The following is a 17,313-nucleotide window of genomic DNA, read 5'->3' as shown; positions in this document are numbered from 1 at the left end:
GTGACTGGAAATGTGAGTCTGGCTGTTATTGTGTATGAGGAAATGACAGTTTTTCCCAGAGAGATTTTCATTCAGATTAGTGTCTCTGCCCTGTGCAATAATACGGGTTGGAAAAGCCAACTCTTGCTGGCCTGGAATGACAGACAATATTAAGGGTTGTATATATATTTTTAGAGGAAATCTCATCTGTGAGTTTAAGATTTGAAGTTGACTGTGCTCTAACATTGAAGAAGTTCTTTGATTCTAATGTTCTTGTATTGAATGCTGAGTTTGCTACCCATGGTTTGGCTGTAATTATATATGACAGTAAAATGTTGCATTGTTCTGGAAATTTGGGTAGCAAGCCTGACACTAGTATGTATTTTATAGGAATAACAAGATATCAAAAGTCATGACATTTACAATAATGATTTCTATAAGAAAAACATGATCACAGAATCACAGAATTGCTGAGGTTGGAAGGGACCTCTGGAGATCATGTACTTCAAACCACCTGCTCAAGCAGGGTCACCTAGAGCAGGTTGCCAGGACCCTGTCCAGACAGCTTCTGAATATCTCCAGAGAAGGAGACTCCACAACCTCCCTGGGCAACCTGTTCCAGTGCTCTGTCACCCTCACAGTGAAGAAGTTTTTCCTCATGTTCAGATGGAAGCGTCTGTGTTTCAGTTTGTGCCCGTTGCCTCGCGTCCTGTCGCTGGGCACCACTGAAAAGAGTCTGGCTCCATCCTCTTGACACTCTCCCTTCAGTTACTTGTACATGTTAATAAGATCTCCTCTCAGCCTTCTCTTCTCCAGGCTAAACAGGCCCAGCTCTCTCAGCCTTTCCTCATAAGAGAGATGCTCCAGTCCCCTAATCATCTTTGTAGCCCTTCGCTGGACTTGCTCCAGTAGTGCCACATCCCTCTTGTACTGGGGAGCCCAGAACTGGATGCAGTACTCCAGACGTGGCCTCACCAGGGCTGAGTAGAGGGGGAGAATCACCTCCCTCGACCTGCTGGCAGTGCTCTTCCTGATGCACCCCAGCATACCATTGGCCTTCTTGGCCACAAGGGCACATTGCTGCCTCATGCTTAACTTGGTGTCCACCAGCACTCCCAGGTCCTTCTCCGCAGAGTTGCTTTCCAGCAGGTCAACGCCCAACCTGTACTGCTGCATGGGGTTATTCCTCCCCAGGTGCAGGACCCTGCACTTGCCTTTGTTGAACTTCAGGAGGTTCCTCTCTGCCCACCTCTCCAGCCTCTCCACGTCTCTCTGAATGGCAGCACAGCCCTCTGGCGTATCTGCCACTCCTCCCAGTTTTGTATCGTCAGCAAACTTGCTGAGGGTGCACTCTGTCCCTTCATCCAGGTCATTGATGAAGAAGTTGAACAAGACTGGACCCAGTACTGACCCCTGGGGGACACCGCTAGCTACAGGCCTCCAACTAGACTCTGCGCTGCTGATCACAACCCTCTGAGCTCTGCCATTCAGCCAGTTCTCAATCCACCTCACTGTCCACTCATCTAGCTCACACTTCCTGAGCTTGTCTATGAGGATGTCATGGGAGACGGTGTCAAAAGCCTTGCTGAAGTCAAGGTAGACAGCATCCACCGCTCTCCCCTCATCTACCCAGCCAGTCATTCCATCAGAGAAGGCTATCAGATTGGTTAGGCATGATTTCCCCTTGGTGAAGCCATGCTGACTACTCCTGAGCACCTTCTTGTCCTCCACATGCTTGGAGATGGCCTCCAGGATGAGCTGCTCCATCACCTTTCCAGGGATGCAGGTGAGGCTCACTGGCCTGTAGTTCCCTGGGTCCTCCTTCCTGCCCTTTTTGAAGACTGGGGTGACACTGGCTTTCTTCCAGTCTTCAGGCACCTCTCCTGTTCTCCATGACCTTTCAAAGATGATGGAGAGTGGCTCAGCAATAACGTCCGCCAGCTCCCTCAGCACTCGCGGGTGCATCCCATTGGGGCCCATGGATTTGTGGGTGACAAGTTTGCTTAAGTGATCTCTAACCCACTCCTCCTCCACCAAGGGAAAGTCTTCCTTTCTCCAGACTTTCTCTCTTGCCTCCAGGGTCTGGGGTTCCTGAGGGCTGGCCTGAGCAGTAAAGACTGAAGCAAAGAAGGCATTCAGTAACTCTGCCTTCTCTGCATCCTTCGTCACCAGGGCACCCACCCCATTCAGCAAAGGGCCCACATTTTCCCTAGTCTTCCTCTTGCTACTGAAGCAATGATGGTGGCAGGAAGGTAGGAGATGCTTTTTTCAGTGATTTTACTATTTAATCTGGTGTGTAAAAGAACAGTCCTATCACAGATACCATTGTATTTATAGATGTGTCTGTTATATTAGGGTTTCAAAGGACCTAGGATGCTGAAGGGAGGACTCTGGAATACTTTAGATATTAATGCTTGAAAATCAAATATCTCCCACTCAAGTCCCACTGTGGTCCAGGCCAGTATATATGTATCTAGTTTGCCACACATACTGAGATGTTTGGACCCTTCCCAGAAATGGGTACTTCAGTTTTCTTTTACAATATTAATGACAGTGATGCTCAAACTTTTTATACTATCCTGATTAATAATACTCTAATTGTTGTATGTTTAATAAAACCCTAATATTTAGAACACTCCTCCAGGGAGGAGATGGGTTCTAGGCTACCAGGAGTCAAGAGGGACCAAACTCAAGGCTTCTGCTTTCCAAGGCAATAGGGCAGGCTGACGGGGGATGCCCCCTCTACTCCTCTCCCTCCCTCCCGCTAGTTGAAACCAAGCATAGAAGCATGAATGACACCATAGTCTAGTGGCTAAGACACATATCAAGAAAATAAATTCCTGGTTTTCAGTGCTTCAGGATTCTATTTATGGTTCTCCTTCAAAGCCTTTTTATATAACATGTATAAGTAGGCCTGTGAGGTGCCTGGGTGGAATCAAGCCCTTTCTTCCCCTCTACTTAGCTCTCGTGCTCCTCGCCAGTTAAGTGAAATCTCCCTAATACTAAGTAGGTATCACACAGAGACTGGTACTGAATGTTAGATGACTTACCAAAATGGCATATTGACCTGTCCTTGGTTTTTGTTTTCAGAAATGGTGGTGAGTTTGTTGTTTTCAGAAAGCGGTGAGGACAGGCCAATCTGCATTTCAGCACACTCACTGTATAGTGTAGGCTCAACCCTCCGCATCCTGGTACCTCTGCACAGAGGACTCTATATTTTCTTTCCTCCTTCCTGAGTAAGGTGGTGGTACCTATGGTTCAGGAACTGGTCTGCGGATGCATAATTTTCCTTGCAGCCACACAAAATCTTAGTTGAAGAAGATACAGATCAGAAATACAGTTTGGGAGTAAGCAAAATAGGATGGTGAGAAGGGAAGAATATCTAATTCATAATTAAAATGCAGCCTAGGAGTAAACAGTTGTAACAATTTCTGCCTTACTTAGATAAGACATTAAGGGGAAGTTTTGTAGTTAATGACCAGGGGAAAAGCTAGTCTATTCATTCTTGTACCAATTTAATCTTTTGTTGTGTATCTATAATGCTTCCAGATAAAGACTAATTGAAAACATATTGCAGCCATAGACATTTTGAGCTGAGCCACATGTTGCTAAAATATTGGAACTGCCCTATATAAAACATTTGTGGGTTTTTTTGTTTGTTATGCAATCTGTAGGTGGTATACAATCTATAGATGGCACTGCTTCCTTATCTTCTTCAAGAACATCTCACTCCTTGGCTTTGGGCTGATAGAAATTGTTTTGTTGCACTTTGTGGATCTTACCTTTAAGAGTGAGTGAGAAGAGATATACTTAAGAGGAAACATAAGCCTGCCATTCATCTCTAGTTATGTGTACTGTCAAGGTACAACATCTCCATACCATGCAGTACTCTCAGTTCACCTAGGACTTTCAGCTTTATCTGACTGTTATGCAAATACCAAGAATTTCTTTTTTTCAGAGCTAATAATCTTTGTTTACCTCTTAGGATAGCTGCTATCACCTCTGCCTTGATTACTAGCTGCAGAGAGGGAACTAATTATAAGAACACAGAAGCAGGAGATATTCATGTAGATAACAGGACCTAAAAGCTAGTCATAGAATTTTTCAGTTAACAGTAAAAAAGTAAGACATAAACCACGTCTCTGAAAGCACAAGACAAGAGCATGTTTCAGTTTGTTCAATGTCCAAGCAGAATAGACTCTGTTTTGATCTAAGGAAACAGAAGAAAAATATGAGAAGATAGAACTGTGTGGACATTCAAGGGTGAATGATCACAATGCAATCAGATTTGATATGTTGGTAATGGCATACTCAAAGGCAAGTAGCACACAGATATTGGATTTTAAGAAGGGCATACTTTGAAAGAATACAAAATAAGATAAGGAAAAAGGAAACCTTGATTGGAACTGATTGTCCAGAAAATCTACTGCACAAAAGTAGGAGGTGAGTAAAGAGCAGTTAGGTCTTGACTTGTAACAGAGAAGGATGGCTACAGCCACTTGTAGCTCTTTAAGTAAAGGAACCCCAACACTGGTGCAAAATAAATTTATGCAGTAATGCACCTGACTTATACTACTGGCATAGAGTCCCTTTAAAAGTGTGGCTACACCTGTTTTTACTTGGTGTTCCTAATATCATGCTTTAAAATATCCCTAGGAAGCCTCCTGCTTCTTTATAGTTGGAAAGTGGTGAGTTACTGGCATAGAAGAAGAATGTATCAGATATATGTCTGCTTAAAGTTCCCCTGCGAAAGGGAGTCTCTTTAGGCCATCTCACGGCATCTCAGACAACTAGATCTCTCTCTTTTATACCACTTGGATAGGAAATCTTTGAGTTACAGCAGCTACTATATGCTAGTAATATTAACTTAACAGTAGCTAGATTTCTTCAATTTTGCCTTGAGTATACCATGTTCTTTAAATTTAAGTCAGCAATGTTGTCAGTTTTGTCAGAATTTATTACATTTATTTGTCTTCTGGTTAACTGATAACCTGCTTTATTCCTTCAATATTTTGATATTTAAGCTTAAGAAAATTATTTTCTTTGTCCAAATTTTCCCTCTCATTCAGTGGAAATTATTTGCAAAATGAGTCATGACTGTGTGTCACCTCGAATGCTTCTGCACTTGTTCAGTTCTTCTGTTTGTTCTGCTTCTATCCTTATGCACAACTTTGGTCTCTTTTATACACATAGCAACTAACAGATAAAGGCAGTTTTGAGTAGACACCAACAGTCCAGTTCTGCATTCTTTTACTCTTAGAATTTCAATGAGGTCAGTGGAGTTATTTGTGATTTATACTGTTATAACTGAGAAGAAAATCAAATCCTAAAGTCTGCAGGGATGTAACCTCTGACATATTATTTAAGGAAAATAGCGACTTATAAACTTGACTGGAGTTAGTCTGGCAAAAAAAAAAGACCTAAAATAATGTCGTCTTTGGAGACTTTTTGGATCTTTTTTCCTAAGTTGGCTTGTTCCTGTTTTAATGGAAAGTGATATGAAGCATAAGGGGAGGTTTTCTGAAATATCTGGTGCCTAAAGTTGCAGATAGGTCTTTAGGGGAACTTTCAAAAGTATTTTGGGGCTTCTGTCCCATCAAAATCAAGGATGTTGGTACACAGTTTTTTTGGAAGTCTTGCCTAGCAACTTTCTTCCTATTTAAGAACCTGAGAGCTTTTAAATAGTTCTTTATGATACTTCTGTGATATTGCGATAATATGCTAACTTTATAGGACTAAATATACTATTGCAATCTCAGAGCTCATGTTCTGGGAAAGATGCTTGAAAAACCTTTCCTTCTAAATATTCTTCTTGTATTCAAACAAGAATGTTTTCCTGTAAGATTCAAAATATATTTTTGGTAAGTTTAATAGTGTCAAAGTGATGAAGGATTAATTTTATATGAAAGGCAGAATGACACTGTCTGCGATTTTTAGGGAGAGAATGGCTACTGAGCTTAGGACTGTAGAAAAGTAAAAAGACTGTATTGGAAAGTGACTGCAACATTCAGTTTCAAAAGAACCCAGCAATTTTTACCAGAAACCCTTCTTATTACAGTGTTAGTTCTTTGGTGCAGGGACAGTCGTTTGTCTTTGCATGCTATAGCTCTCATGACTTTATATGTAGTGCTATGAAAAAATAAACTCTTAATAGTAGTCTCTAAAATTACCTTTCCTGTGTTTATCAGCCTTGCTTCTTTGTATTTGGACTAGAAAAGCTGCAGTATTTACACTGGCTGGGGTGTGTACCTTTGACTTAAGTGGGCATAGAGATTTTGTGAAAAAGTGCTGGAAATAAATTTAAAAAAGTCTGATAAGCAAATAATCTAAATGCTTCATTATATTTTTCTGGAATGCAGCAAGGTTAACACAGCACATAAATCTAATAATTTTTGAATTATAATGCTTTCTTACTTCAATTTACAAATATTAATTTCACTATTGACATTTTCTTAATGTAATTTCAAACTTTGCTACCACTATATTGAATTTAAAACAGTAACAGGGTCAAGGTGGTTAGCTGTAGATAAACAAACATGAAGATTTCAGAAAGATAATTTGGTCACATTGAAAACTTCCCATAAAACAGACAAGTCTCTCCTTCAGTGTCAAATGTGTATAATGGCTGACATGAGTGCAAATGGAATACAAAGATGACTAAAATGCTCATCTTGAAGCGTTTTGTATTGGTCTGGCAGTGAAGTAAATCACTGGCAAGGTGCTGGGCATTCGGAAATCAGTACTAGGGCTGATGCTCCTGTCAGGTTCACTTTCTGAACACAGATGTCAGTACAAAGATGCTTTTCCTGGCAAGAACATAATGACTCCTTGTGGCTGTTCTAACACTACTATGCTAAGACATGTTTTATATCCTAACCAAGTAAAGAAGAAAAATAAAATTGACAGAAAGACAGAGTGAGTGAGAAACTTCTTTAAAAATCAAAGAAAATTTGAAGTTCTTGTTTCACGTGATCCTAATAAAGTCTGAAAAAAGCCAACTCAAACCAAGCACTGCATCTGCAGGTACCAGAGCCAAATCCAAATGAATGAATGAATGAATCCAAAGAATTCCAAATTCTTTGTCTCTGTGGTGAGTACAAACTGGAGAAATCTGGAGAGAAGCATGGGGGAAAAGTGGTCACAGCTGGCTAACTGTGAACATGAGCACTGTCATTTCCCAAAGCAAATGCAAAATAAATGCATTGAGAGAAATGCTCTCTGAGAAGGCCGTGGCCTGACAATCTAAGTGTGTCAGTGTGTGATGACAGCAGAGGTGAGGGGAGATACTGTTGCTGTGGCTAAGGACAGGGAGAAAAGCTATTTATGACATGTGAAGAGTAGTGAAAATGAAAGCTGCAGACAGTGTGTAATGGAGATTAGTGAACCCAGAGCCGAAGTGCTGAAGTAAAGTCAGAGTGCAAAAAATGACCAAGGCCTGACTGACCTGGTCATCTTGTACGCTTTTTGGCAGCTTTTCTTCTTTTCCTTTTCTTTCCAGAGGCTTAATATATATATTTTTTCTTCTAATGTACATGTGTGTGTTTTCTAATCCACCTCCTCCATAGCTAAACTTTCCAAATCTGCTTAGACTCAGTCCTGGATAGTGAAATGCATGTTTTCTCCAACATATTCAGACCATGGTGAGGCCCTCCTGTGGATGGGTAAGGCATGTTTATGTGGGTGATACCTCCATCTAGCTGGGGCTTTGACAGTGCCACAAGCCTGTTAGTGTTGGCCAGGACACTTGTTTTTAAAGGAAATATTTATATTGATCACGGTGTTACCCTTGCAGTGCATCCATACTGTTGAGGGAAAAAATATATTCACAATCCAGCCACTTGGTCTCTAAAACTGCAGTGAGCTGTAATATTTATCTTGCATTACAAAGACTGGCAGAAAACCTATGGACAACACAGGGAAAAGGGGAGCTTGCAGTGAGTGCACACTGGGGTAAGTATCGCATGTTCTTCCGAAGTACAAAACTGAGCAAGCACAACTGGTTCCAGTCCCAGGTCTTGACTCGCTGTAGCCTCAGCAGTTATTGCAGAAAGAGAGAAGCATGACAGTCACATAGACACAAACTGGAATAAATTTCAGTCTTAAAACTCTCTGCCACCTCTTGCTGCTTCCCAGGTCCTGAGACAACTTCTCCCAAATTTTCTCTGCCTTTCTACTGTGGTAGGGGATGTCCCTGGCACGGACTGCTGACCTCTGCAGCTGAGAGAGGTGAAAGCTCCCACCTACAGCTCCCCCTCCATTCAGCCCTGGAGAGATACTGTCCCACACAGTGTTTATAGCCCTCAGTCTTCATTCTCTCACATGTATGCCACAAGTCACATCCTTATACTCTCGTCAAAGTATGCTCTTTGCCTCACTGTCACTTATTATTTTACCTGCTATCCCCCCTAGCTTTTTTAACCTCTCTCTTCCCCTTTTCTGTAGCAATTCACAGACATAGGTTAGGGAGGGTTGTGGCAATTCACTTGGGATGGTTGTGTAGGGAGAGTTTCTAGAAAGAGAGAGGAGTGAGAAAATGAAATTCTTCCATTCCTTCCCATGTGGCCTCACAAGAAAAATATCTCTTTTTGATGTATGTCAAGATTACCAGGTTAGAAAAATTCTCATCAGGTATACAAATGTTTGTTCTTTCCTTGGTCATTCCAGCTTTTCCCTTCAAATGCCTTTTCTCCTTCCTTTATTGCTAATTCCCCATTTAATTTAATTTAATTTCTACTCTTTCTCATATCTCCTCAGCTGTCCTGGGTTTGGACAAATTCCCAAACTCCTTATGTAGGCAAAAATCCTACTATTGCCTGAGGGAAGCTAGAAAAGGGCACAGGCATAAAGTAAATATAGGTTTCAAGATCCTGCCTTATATTTACTATCTATTGTGTCTGAGAAATGAGATGTGGCTCTTAAAAGGTTCCAATACCGATTTCCAGTGTACAGCCTAAAACTCAGATAACTAATTCCTGCAAAACTTGGAAGCTGGTATAAATCTTCCCAAACTTAATTTCATAGTGAAGTTAATTTAAAAGAAAATAGCGTATAGCTAGAGCTTACTTGTGAAACATTCATAGCTGACTTTATGGTAACTGCTGGCCAGCATATAAAAATTTTGACCTGTACCATTTCTTCCCATTAATAGACTGTCAAAATGAAAATATATAGATCATGTGGGTTTCTGCTTGGTGCACAGCTATATTTTGACAGAATCTTTTCAAACTTTGTATCTTCCACTTGGGGGAGAAAAATCCATACACTGATTGTGCCGGTTTAATTTGAAAACCAATTACTTTTAAAATTGGTTCTGCTGCTGCCCTTTAACTTGGGTTGTGCTAGAGGTTTGCTTTATTTTTATTTATAATTGAAATGGAAAGGTACAGCATATGACAGGTACTCATTTCACAATCAGATTTATTTCTCTCCATATGTTCTTGCATACCTGCAGTACTCTGTAATTCAGCTGATCAGAAAATGCAGATTATTTTATGCACAAAATGTTTCTTTTGAAACATTCGTTGTTGAGCAAATTTTCTTAAAATCCTAAATGGGTTTCTGAATGAATCTGCCTAAATTCCTGGCAGTTTTTCCTTCACTTCCAAGCCCTGTGATAATCCATCTTGTAGCTGTACTTTGGAGCTGAAGAAGCAGGAAATGCGGCTTTGGGACAGCCAGCCAAGCCAAGCTTTCCTGGCTTTTTACATTAAACAAGGATCTGAGACTCCAAGAGTTTAATCTCTGCCACAGTTTGGTTCCTAGCATTCCTGCAGGGAGACTGGCAATTCTGAGAGCTCAGGGCTTCTAGGCGCTCTGCTGCAGAGCTGAAATTCGGCGCTCAAAATTGTTGATGCTGGATCTAGGGCATATGACTCAGGGAAACTTGGCACACCAGGCTGAAGATCGAAATGCAAGGAGCTCTGCTGCATTCAAGGAAATTTATACGACTATTTATCTCAGCAGCAGCAGGGTCGGGGTGTTCCTGAAACAAAATGGCTCCCTATTTCAGCATTTCTGAAACAATTTTTTCTTGAAGTTTCTAGTTCATGGGAAATGTTGAAAATTCCCTATTGCCTGGAACTCCTGCTTTTTGGCAAGCTCTGTTCTGCTTCTACGGTTAAGCATGTGCCTAAATGCTCTTATCTCTTCACAGTCCTGAACTGATGGAATTGAAAAGGATATTGGGAGGCTTTTCCTGTCCCAAGATGTTTTGTTCAAAGACAGTAGAATAAACTTGCCTCTTTACATTTTTCTTTAATTGCCACTTGCTTAGATAATCATCCATAGCAACATGCTTACAATGTTGAAGGAAATTAAAAAGTATTAACAGATTTATATAAATAATGACTGAATGTATTTTTTATAATAAAACCCTTTTGCATGAACTGAGTTTTGTAAAATAATTTAGATGTACTTATTATTTCTGCAGTTTTATAGGCTGTTGTGTGTTTGCTTTTGCTTGTTACCAGAAATGTTAACTAAAGGAAATTTGGGTAGTCAGAATATATATTCATTTGCTCTGAGAAAAGAACAAGTAAACTTGGATCATCTCACCCAAAGATATTTAACAAACAGTTCCTCAGAACTGGAACAGCTGCCTTTGAGGAATGCCTATTACTGGTGGTTTTTAACTGTCTTTACAATTAGGAAGTTTCTTCTAAAATCTGTCTTAAACTTGTGAATAAATATTGTTCCTAGTCATATCATGCACTGGACATGGAGAGCCTCCTCTTCTCTGGAACACTTTATCTATTTGCAGACTGCTTTGATGCTCACTCTCCACGTTCTTTGTAGAGTAACTAATTCCATTGCTTCTTGCAGCTTTCATTGCTCTTCTCCGAACTGTCTCTAAACAATCTCTAAGTGTGCGTCCAAAACAAGACAAAATATTCCAGCTAATGCTTGGCAGCACCAAATAAAGCAGAATGATCATTTGGTGTGTCCTGCATACAATATTGCAGAATAAGTTTTGCTTTTTTTTTTTTTTTTTGTCATGGTGTTACCTTGTTTCATCTTTGGTTTGTCATCTGCTCTTACCCCATCCCAGATTCCTTCCTCGATATTCCACGTATGTGCGTGTGATTGTTCCTCCACATATGTAGTACTTTCCACTGTACTGAATTTAATATTACTGATTTCAAATCATTCCTCCAATTTGTCAAGATAATTTTGAATCCTAATCCTTTTCTGCACAGTGCTTCAAACCCTGCAAACTTTGAGCTGTCCGCAGATTCATTGACAGTGTGCTTCCTACTCTTGTATGACTAATGGCAGTATAGAGTAATTGCACTCAGGACAGCTTTTTGCAGGGCCATGTGTGCTACGTCCTCCCTGTTTGACAGTGAGCCACTAGTCAACTACTCCGAGTTCACTTTTCACCTCTGATCACCCTTTTCAGTAAGTTCATCTTGACCACAGTTTCCTTTCTCAGTTTGCTTTGCAGGACTACGTAAAAAGCCTACCTGAAGTCACGATATAGCATATCCAGCTCTACCTGCTGAGACAAGGAAGGGTAAGTTGGTTTGACACAATTTGTTTTGGACAAAGTTAAACGTAAGTGTGTAGCTGTTCAGCAATAATTTTTACTGATGGCATTATTAGGAGCCTTTGCATTTGCTCCATTCTCGCAGCCTGTGTGAGGAAGCAGCGCATGCCTGAGCAGGCAGGGTGGTTCTTGCTGCGTGACCTGAACAGCGCATGCTCTACAGGCACTTGAAGTGACACTGCTAAGCCTGCGATCTGCGCCACTGGCTAGCCCAGCTTTGAGTGTGCCCTTGGCAGACTGATTAGATCAAGGGTTTTCAACCCTGTTCAGGTTGCAATCAAGCCTCCAGGAGATGTGCTGGCTCCTGCATAATGAATTTAAGCCTTCTAATATGAGGCTTGCTTTTCCCAGTTTAGTGGATCTCCTGGAAACAGGATCACTGCTTTGGAGAACCCTTTGAGACTTACCATGGATGAACTTGGTCCACAACTTACTTGTAATCCTTTCTCTTTAAATCTTCTCTTCAGCTGCTGAGTAACATTAACTGCTTTGATCTGGTTTCTGAAATAATAAAAGATAATTGCATTTTTTAAAATTTTGTGTTCTGTTTAACATGTCAGAAAAGTTTTTCTCACTTCTCATTAACCTTTAAAATGTAAAGGCTTTTGCTGTTAGGGACAAAAGTGCCTTTTAGAGATTTTGATGGTGATATTTTTCTCTATTTGGACAGACTTAAATTACTGTGGATATGGTTCCTATCTAAATGTGCCAACCGTTCTTAATCTGCAGTCACAACAAAGAGAACCACTGTGTTAGATACCATAAAATGAAATGTAGTAACTTGATATGTCTCTTGACTGCACCAACCCAATTCTTTCTATTTTGATCTTGTCTTCCTCACATATCAAATCTCTCATCTTTTTTTGGACTCCTCTGACCTCTCCCCAGTTGGGTCACACTGTTCTTGAAGTGTAGTGAATGCACACCCTGACACTGAGCAAAACAGAAGGATCACACATCCTACTGAGAACAACTGTGTCACTATGACCCAATGTTACTGCTACTTTTCTATAAGCTTCTGCTGGTGGTAAACAGCAACATGTGGCTGTGTTTACTCCAGCTGAGCACTATGCTTGTTTTGCCCACTCAGATGCCATGGGGAGCATTTTTTTTAAAACAAGCTTAACAAATGTTGCTAGAAGCCCTAGAGAACATATGCACCAAGTAACTGCTTCTGCTGATCCAACATTTGTTAATTTTAACCGCTCAATAAAACAAATCAGGAATCTAAAATGAAAGCAAGGATTAACACGCTGTAAAAATGTCATAGATATTTAAAATGTTTATTAGAAAATGTATGAATAGAGAAAGTACTAGATCTGTGTTGATTTCCACATATAAAATAGATGTGATCTATTGTTACCAAAGGTGAAGAGGTAAGCTATATCATACAGTCATTGACTTTGAATGACCTTCAGTCTTTTTTCAATCCAAACAAGCACAGGAAAGGTATTGCACTCCACAGCACTCTATCCATAGCTCTGCAGCTGCAGACTGAGTATTTGTTTCAATCTTCTGCCATAAACTGGGAGAAGACAGGTTTGAACATGGGTGGATCTCCAAGCTCTAAGTTTTTAAAAATTTGGTACTAATATGGAAAGGGAAAAGCTTTTTTCCACTCCACCTCTACTGACGATCTGACCAGCCATATGCTTAAATGGCACAGTGCCAAAGAGTGAAGTGACACAAAGCCAAGCCAGTGTCCCTCTAGTGAATGTAGCCCAGAGTCCCCAAAGTTTCGAACAGCCTCATGTTCCAGAGTAACCCATGCAATTATAGTCAGGAATGTATGTGAATTTATCTCCTGCTGTCACCCAAAAATACTTGGGCAATATAATTTGAACAAATTCTGTGTTCAGATAGCCCCAACAGCTGTGTTCTGCCTCTCAAGCAGGGCTCCTTAGCCAGGCTCCTTGCTGCCCTGTGGCCACGGGGAAGGTTTGGGCAGAATAGCTCAAAGCGTGCGAGGGCTCAGTTTCACATAGCACCACATAAACTTTACCAGGTAAATGTGCCTCAGTGAATCCAACCTGGGAAGAAAAAACCCCTTCAGGTTAGCTCTGGTTTGCTTACGACTGAGTAACAGTTGCCGTTTCTATTTTATGTCACGAACCCGAGGGCACAAAGCGACTGCAAAATCAATGTGTTGCTATAGAAATGAACGTGGAGTTGTAACTCTCAGCGTATCCATATGCAATGATTCCTTACAAATTTTCAATTAAAAATACACCCGGGAAGCAAAGGCCTCCTGCTTCACGATACCCGCGCGTGGCAGACAGGGAAGGGAGCTTGCTTAGGAGGGAGAAGGGCTCCCAAGACCACCGGAGCGGCCACCGATCAGGGCGGCGGGAGCAACGGCGGACCCAAGCGCGAGGCTCTCAAGATGGCCGCCGCACCTCGGCTTTCCCGCCACGGCCGCCCCCCGCCGGGAAAGGCCCTGGGGGGGGGGGGAACGGGAGGGCCTTTCGCACAGGGCGCTCTCGCTCCTGGCCGAAATCCCGCCGAGGCTTGTCCTACCCCAGGGGGCGGCGGCTGCACCAACCGCCCGCGCCTACGGGCGCCGCCTTTCCCGGGCTTCCCCTCGCCGTCAGGCTGAAGGCCCCCCCCCGGCTCGGCCACGTCTGCGCGTCCGGAAGGTAGGAGGGGCGTGAGGGAGCGGGGGCGCCACGCCGCGCCGGCGCCGCCCTCCTCCCCCGCGGCGCCTTACCGGGGGGGCCCAGCGCCTCTGCCCGCCGCCGAGCCGCCGCCGCCTCCGCCGGGGGTGGGCTCCCGCCACCCCGCCTCCCCTCCTCCCCTCCTCCCCTCGGCGGCGCGGTGCGGAGAGGCGGCTGCGCGGGGGGGGGGCTGCCTGGCGGCGGGGGTATCGTTACCGGTTGTGGCACCCCGCGCCCTCGGTGTGAGGCGGGTAGTGGGGGGAAATCCCCCGAAACGCAGAGGAGGGAGCCGCTGTGGCAGCCGCGCTCGTGCGCGGCAGGGCGGGGTTCCCGCGGCCGCCATTTGGCGGCCCCTGGGCGCCCCGCCGGGCGCGGCCTGCCCCGCCCCGGGCCCTTTCGTGTATATAAATTTTAATTTAATAATCAAAAAACCATCTTCCTCCTCCTCCAGGCTTGCACCAACTGATGTCATTCCCTCACCTGATATTAATTATAACAGGAATAATGCTGTTGAACAGTAGTGCTTTTCTCGCACTGCTGTTTTTTTTTCACCACCCCCTGTGATGCAGTGGCCTTTTATCTTTCCATTGTGTCCAGTTTTTAGCTTGACTAATCCTGCTTGCTTTTTTATTTTTTAATTTTAATTTTTTCCTGTCTCCTAGAGTAGGTAGGACAGCAAAAATCAGCAGCCTTGCTGGGGTGGCACGGGCCTACTCCTGTGCTATTATTTTATGTGTGTTGGCCGACTGCATTGCTTTGTTGACACTAGCAAATTTTCCTTACCCTGACAACTTTGTGGGTTGTAAATTTCTAGGGATCCCGTTTCCTTGTGTGTGGGTAAAATGCTGTGCAAAATGGTGATGCCATATGCGATTCCTGAGCTTTAAATTCTCTGTGCCTCTCAGGAGGGGGACAGCTGCCTGGAATTTGTTTGCCCTGCAGAACTCACGGAATCAAAAGTCCTGATCAGGAGCTTGTGAGTGAGGTGCGCTTTCTCTGTTTGCTTTTAACCTTCTGTACCCCAGCATCACTGTAAACTGTCACACATTGCCTCCAGAAAACCTGGATGATCCCTGCTTGCAGGGCTGGAATTCCTTTGTGGAAATTTCTGGTAGCACAATTAATTTAAGAGTCCTTTTTGGCAGCAAAACCCTGACATGAAAATTTAGACTTACAATTGCTCTTGCTCATACAGAAAATGTATTGTGCAGTGTGGTTTCACATCAAAAAGAAAAAAAGCTGCAGTGCTATGAACTGCTTTTTACTTCCTCTCAAGGGCAGAGCGCTATTCTTACTACTTCAAATTTAACTGTACTGGGGACTTTTTGGAAACATGTTTATGGCTGTGTTTTTTCAAAGACTTTATGGAATGTGAGGATTGATTTCAAGGTACAATGTTTAAATTACTGGGTCAACTGATGGAGAGGTGAATGCTTTAATGTTTTTGGTTCATATGCCAAATGCATTGAATCTAGAGCTAATAGGAAGTCTAATGCTGGCTTTGTCACTGTCCTTGTGTCATCTTGGTAAATCATTTATTTCCACCTATGTCCGTTTCTTCATCTTTTTAATGAGAATAATAATATGGAGATGCTGTAAGGTTGAATTAGTTAAATATTAACAAGCTAATACTTAAATAGCATGTCAACATTTTCTTCAAATATAATATAAATATTAAAGGATTTAGGAATGCTTTTGTTTTTTTCAGCCATCTACTCAAAGGTGTGCTGAAAGGTTGTAGCTGGAGCATGAATCTTCTCCTTGTTTTGTTCCAGCCAGGAGCTGACATTTGATCCACAGATAATGTAGTGTTTTTAATCCTGTTCTCTTCAGGAAACACCCCTTCACCTCTCCTCCTCCCCTACTTTTACTTGCTATTCTGACTCTTTCTCCCTTTCCTTTAGAGGTTTTTTTATCTAGTGATGTTCTGCTTATACACATTTGTTTTGATTTTTAAAGTTCATTTTCAGGCAACAATCCTGCAAAGATTGACTACAGATATCTATGTAAGACTGTGGGCTTTGACCTTTAACAGCCAAATACCCTTTGGTTTTCATGCATTTGCTGTGTATTCTGTCATGACATAGCTCCATCTCAAGTCTCCAAAAGAAAAATAAAAATTTCTTCCAGTACATGGGGCCCCAGCTTCTTAAAGAGCATAAACTTTTCACAGAACCCTTTCTCCACCAAAACAGAGATGCCAGAACGAAAAAGACGAATGAATGTGTTAAAATCTGTGGTTGGATGTAAATTGCCATAGGACGGTTTAGTCACAGATTTCTTTGTTATAGCAGTGGCTGAAAGATGCTGCTCTTGAAGATGGTGTTTTGTGTGCCTTAACGTATCTTGGGCTTTCTGGAAAGGATTCCATATAGGTCAGTGTTTTTGAGTTTTGAGTCCTGAAAAATCTAATCAGTTCAGGAGATTTTGCATTGTTGACTGATGAACTTGAAAGGTAACATCAGTCAGGGCATCTAGAAATGCCTGCTTTGCCCACATGAGGAAGGAATAGAAAAGATTTCCTGGATAAGGCATTCTAATTTCTGCCTCATACATTCCTTGGGGATTTTTTGTTTTTGTTTTTCCTTCCAATTCACTCTTTATATCTGCAATGAATAGCTGTTTTTTAACTTAGTAGCCTTCTCCTTCTGATATTCCTTTTTATTATTTATTTATTTGTTGTTTATTGGTGGTGATAATTCTCAATAACATATAGACCTTTTTCATAGCAGTGCCAGCACTGTGGGGAGAATCCCACATGCTCTCTACTACGCCTTATTCTGCTGAAAGCAGCATTATGGTTGCAGAGCGCAAGATCTGGAAGAGACTGGTGGGTGGGTGTTATATTTGTGTAAAGCAAACTGCAGTGAATGGAAAGTGGGAATTTGGGGTCAAAAGAGATATGCAATGTGAGAGCAACAGTGAGCGGAGGAATGCCTTTCTGGGCTCCACAGCACTGCGAGATCAGCCTGTCAATGAAAAATAGCAATCCTTGCTCATCACACTTGCCCGTGTGTATTGCAAGCTGATGAAAGGGCATTGCTGCAATGCAGCTTCTGGGAAGCTGCCTGGAGACTTCTAGCCGTGTTAGAATAAAAGCAGTGGCATTTTACATCCCCCACCCAAGTGAATGGT

The 17,313-nt window shown here is 42.3% G+C and overlaps 1 long non-coding RNA gene across 3 annotated transcripts in view; it reads right to left on the bottom strand.

The window, feature by feature from the left end:
* Positions 1 to 14,448, bottom strand: part of LOC136995321 (uncharacterized) — a 28,990-nt gene extending 14,542 nt beyond the window's left edge. For 2 of the 3 annotated variants that reach the window (XR_010886893.1, XR_010886891.1), the window contains exons 1-2: positions 14,042 to 14,144; positions 11,932 to 12,025 (exon numbers count right to left, since the gene is read on the bottom strand). This is a non-coding gene — a long non-coding RNA (uncharacterized lncRNA). Of the gene's footprint in view, positions 1 to 11,931; positions 12,026 to 14,041; positions 14,145 to 14,394 lie in introns of those variants that run through there. The other variant, XR_010886892.1, reaches the window with a different exon arrangement.
* Between the last annotated feature and the right edge of the window lie 2,865 nt (positions 14,449 to 17,313).

The sequence above is a fragment of the Apteryx mantelli genome, chromosome Z (assembly GCF_036417845.1).
Source record: "Apteryx mantelli isolate bAptMan1 chromosome Z, bAptMan1.hap1, whole genome shotgun sequence".
Classification (NCBI taxonomy): domain Eukaryota; kingdom Metazoa; phylum Chordata; class Aves; order Apterygiformes; family Apterygidae; genus Apteryx; species Apteryx mantelli.
This window is presented reverse-complemented; position numbering and strand designations above follow the sequence as displayed.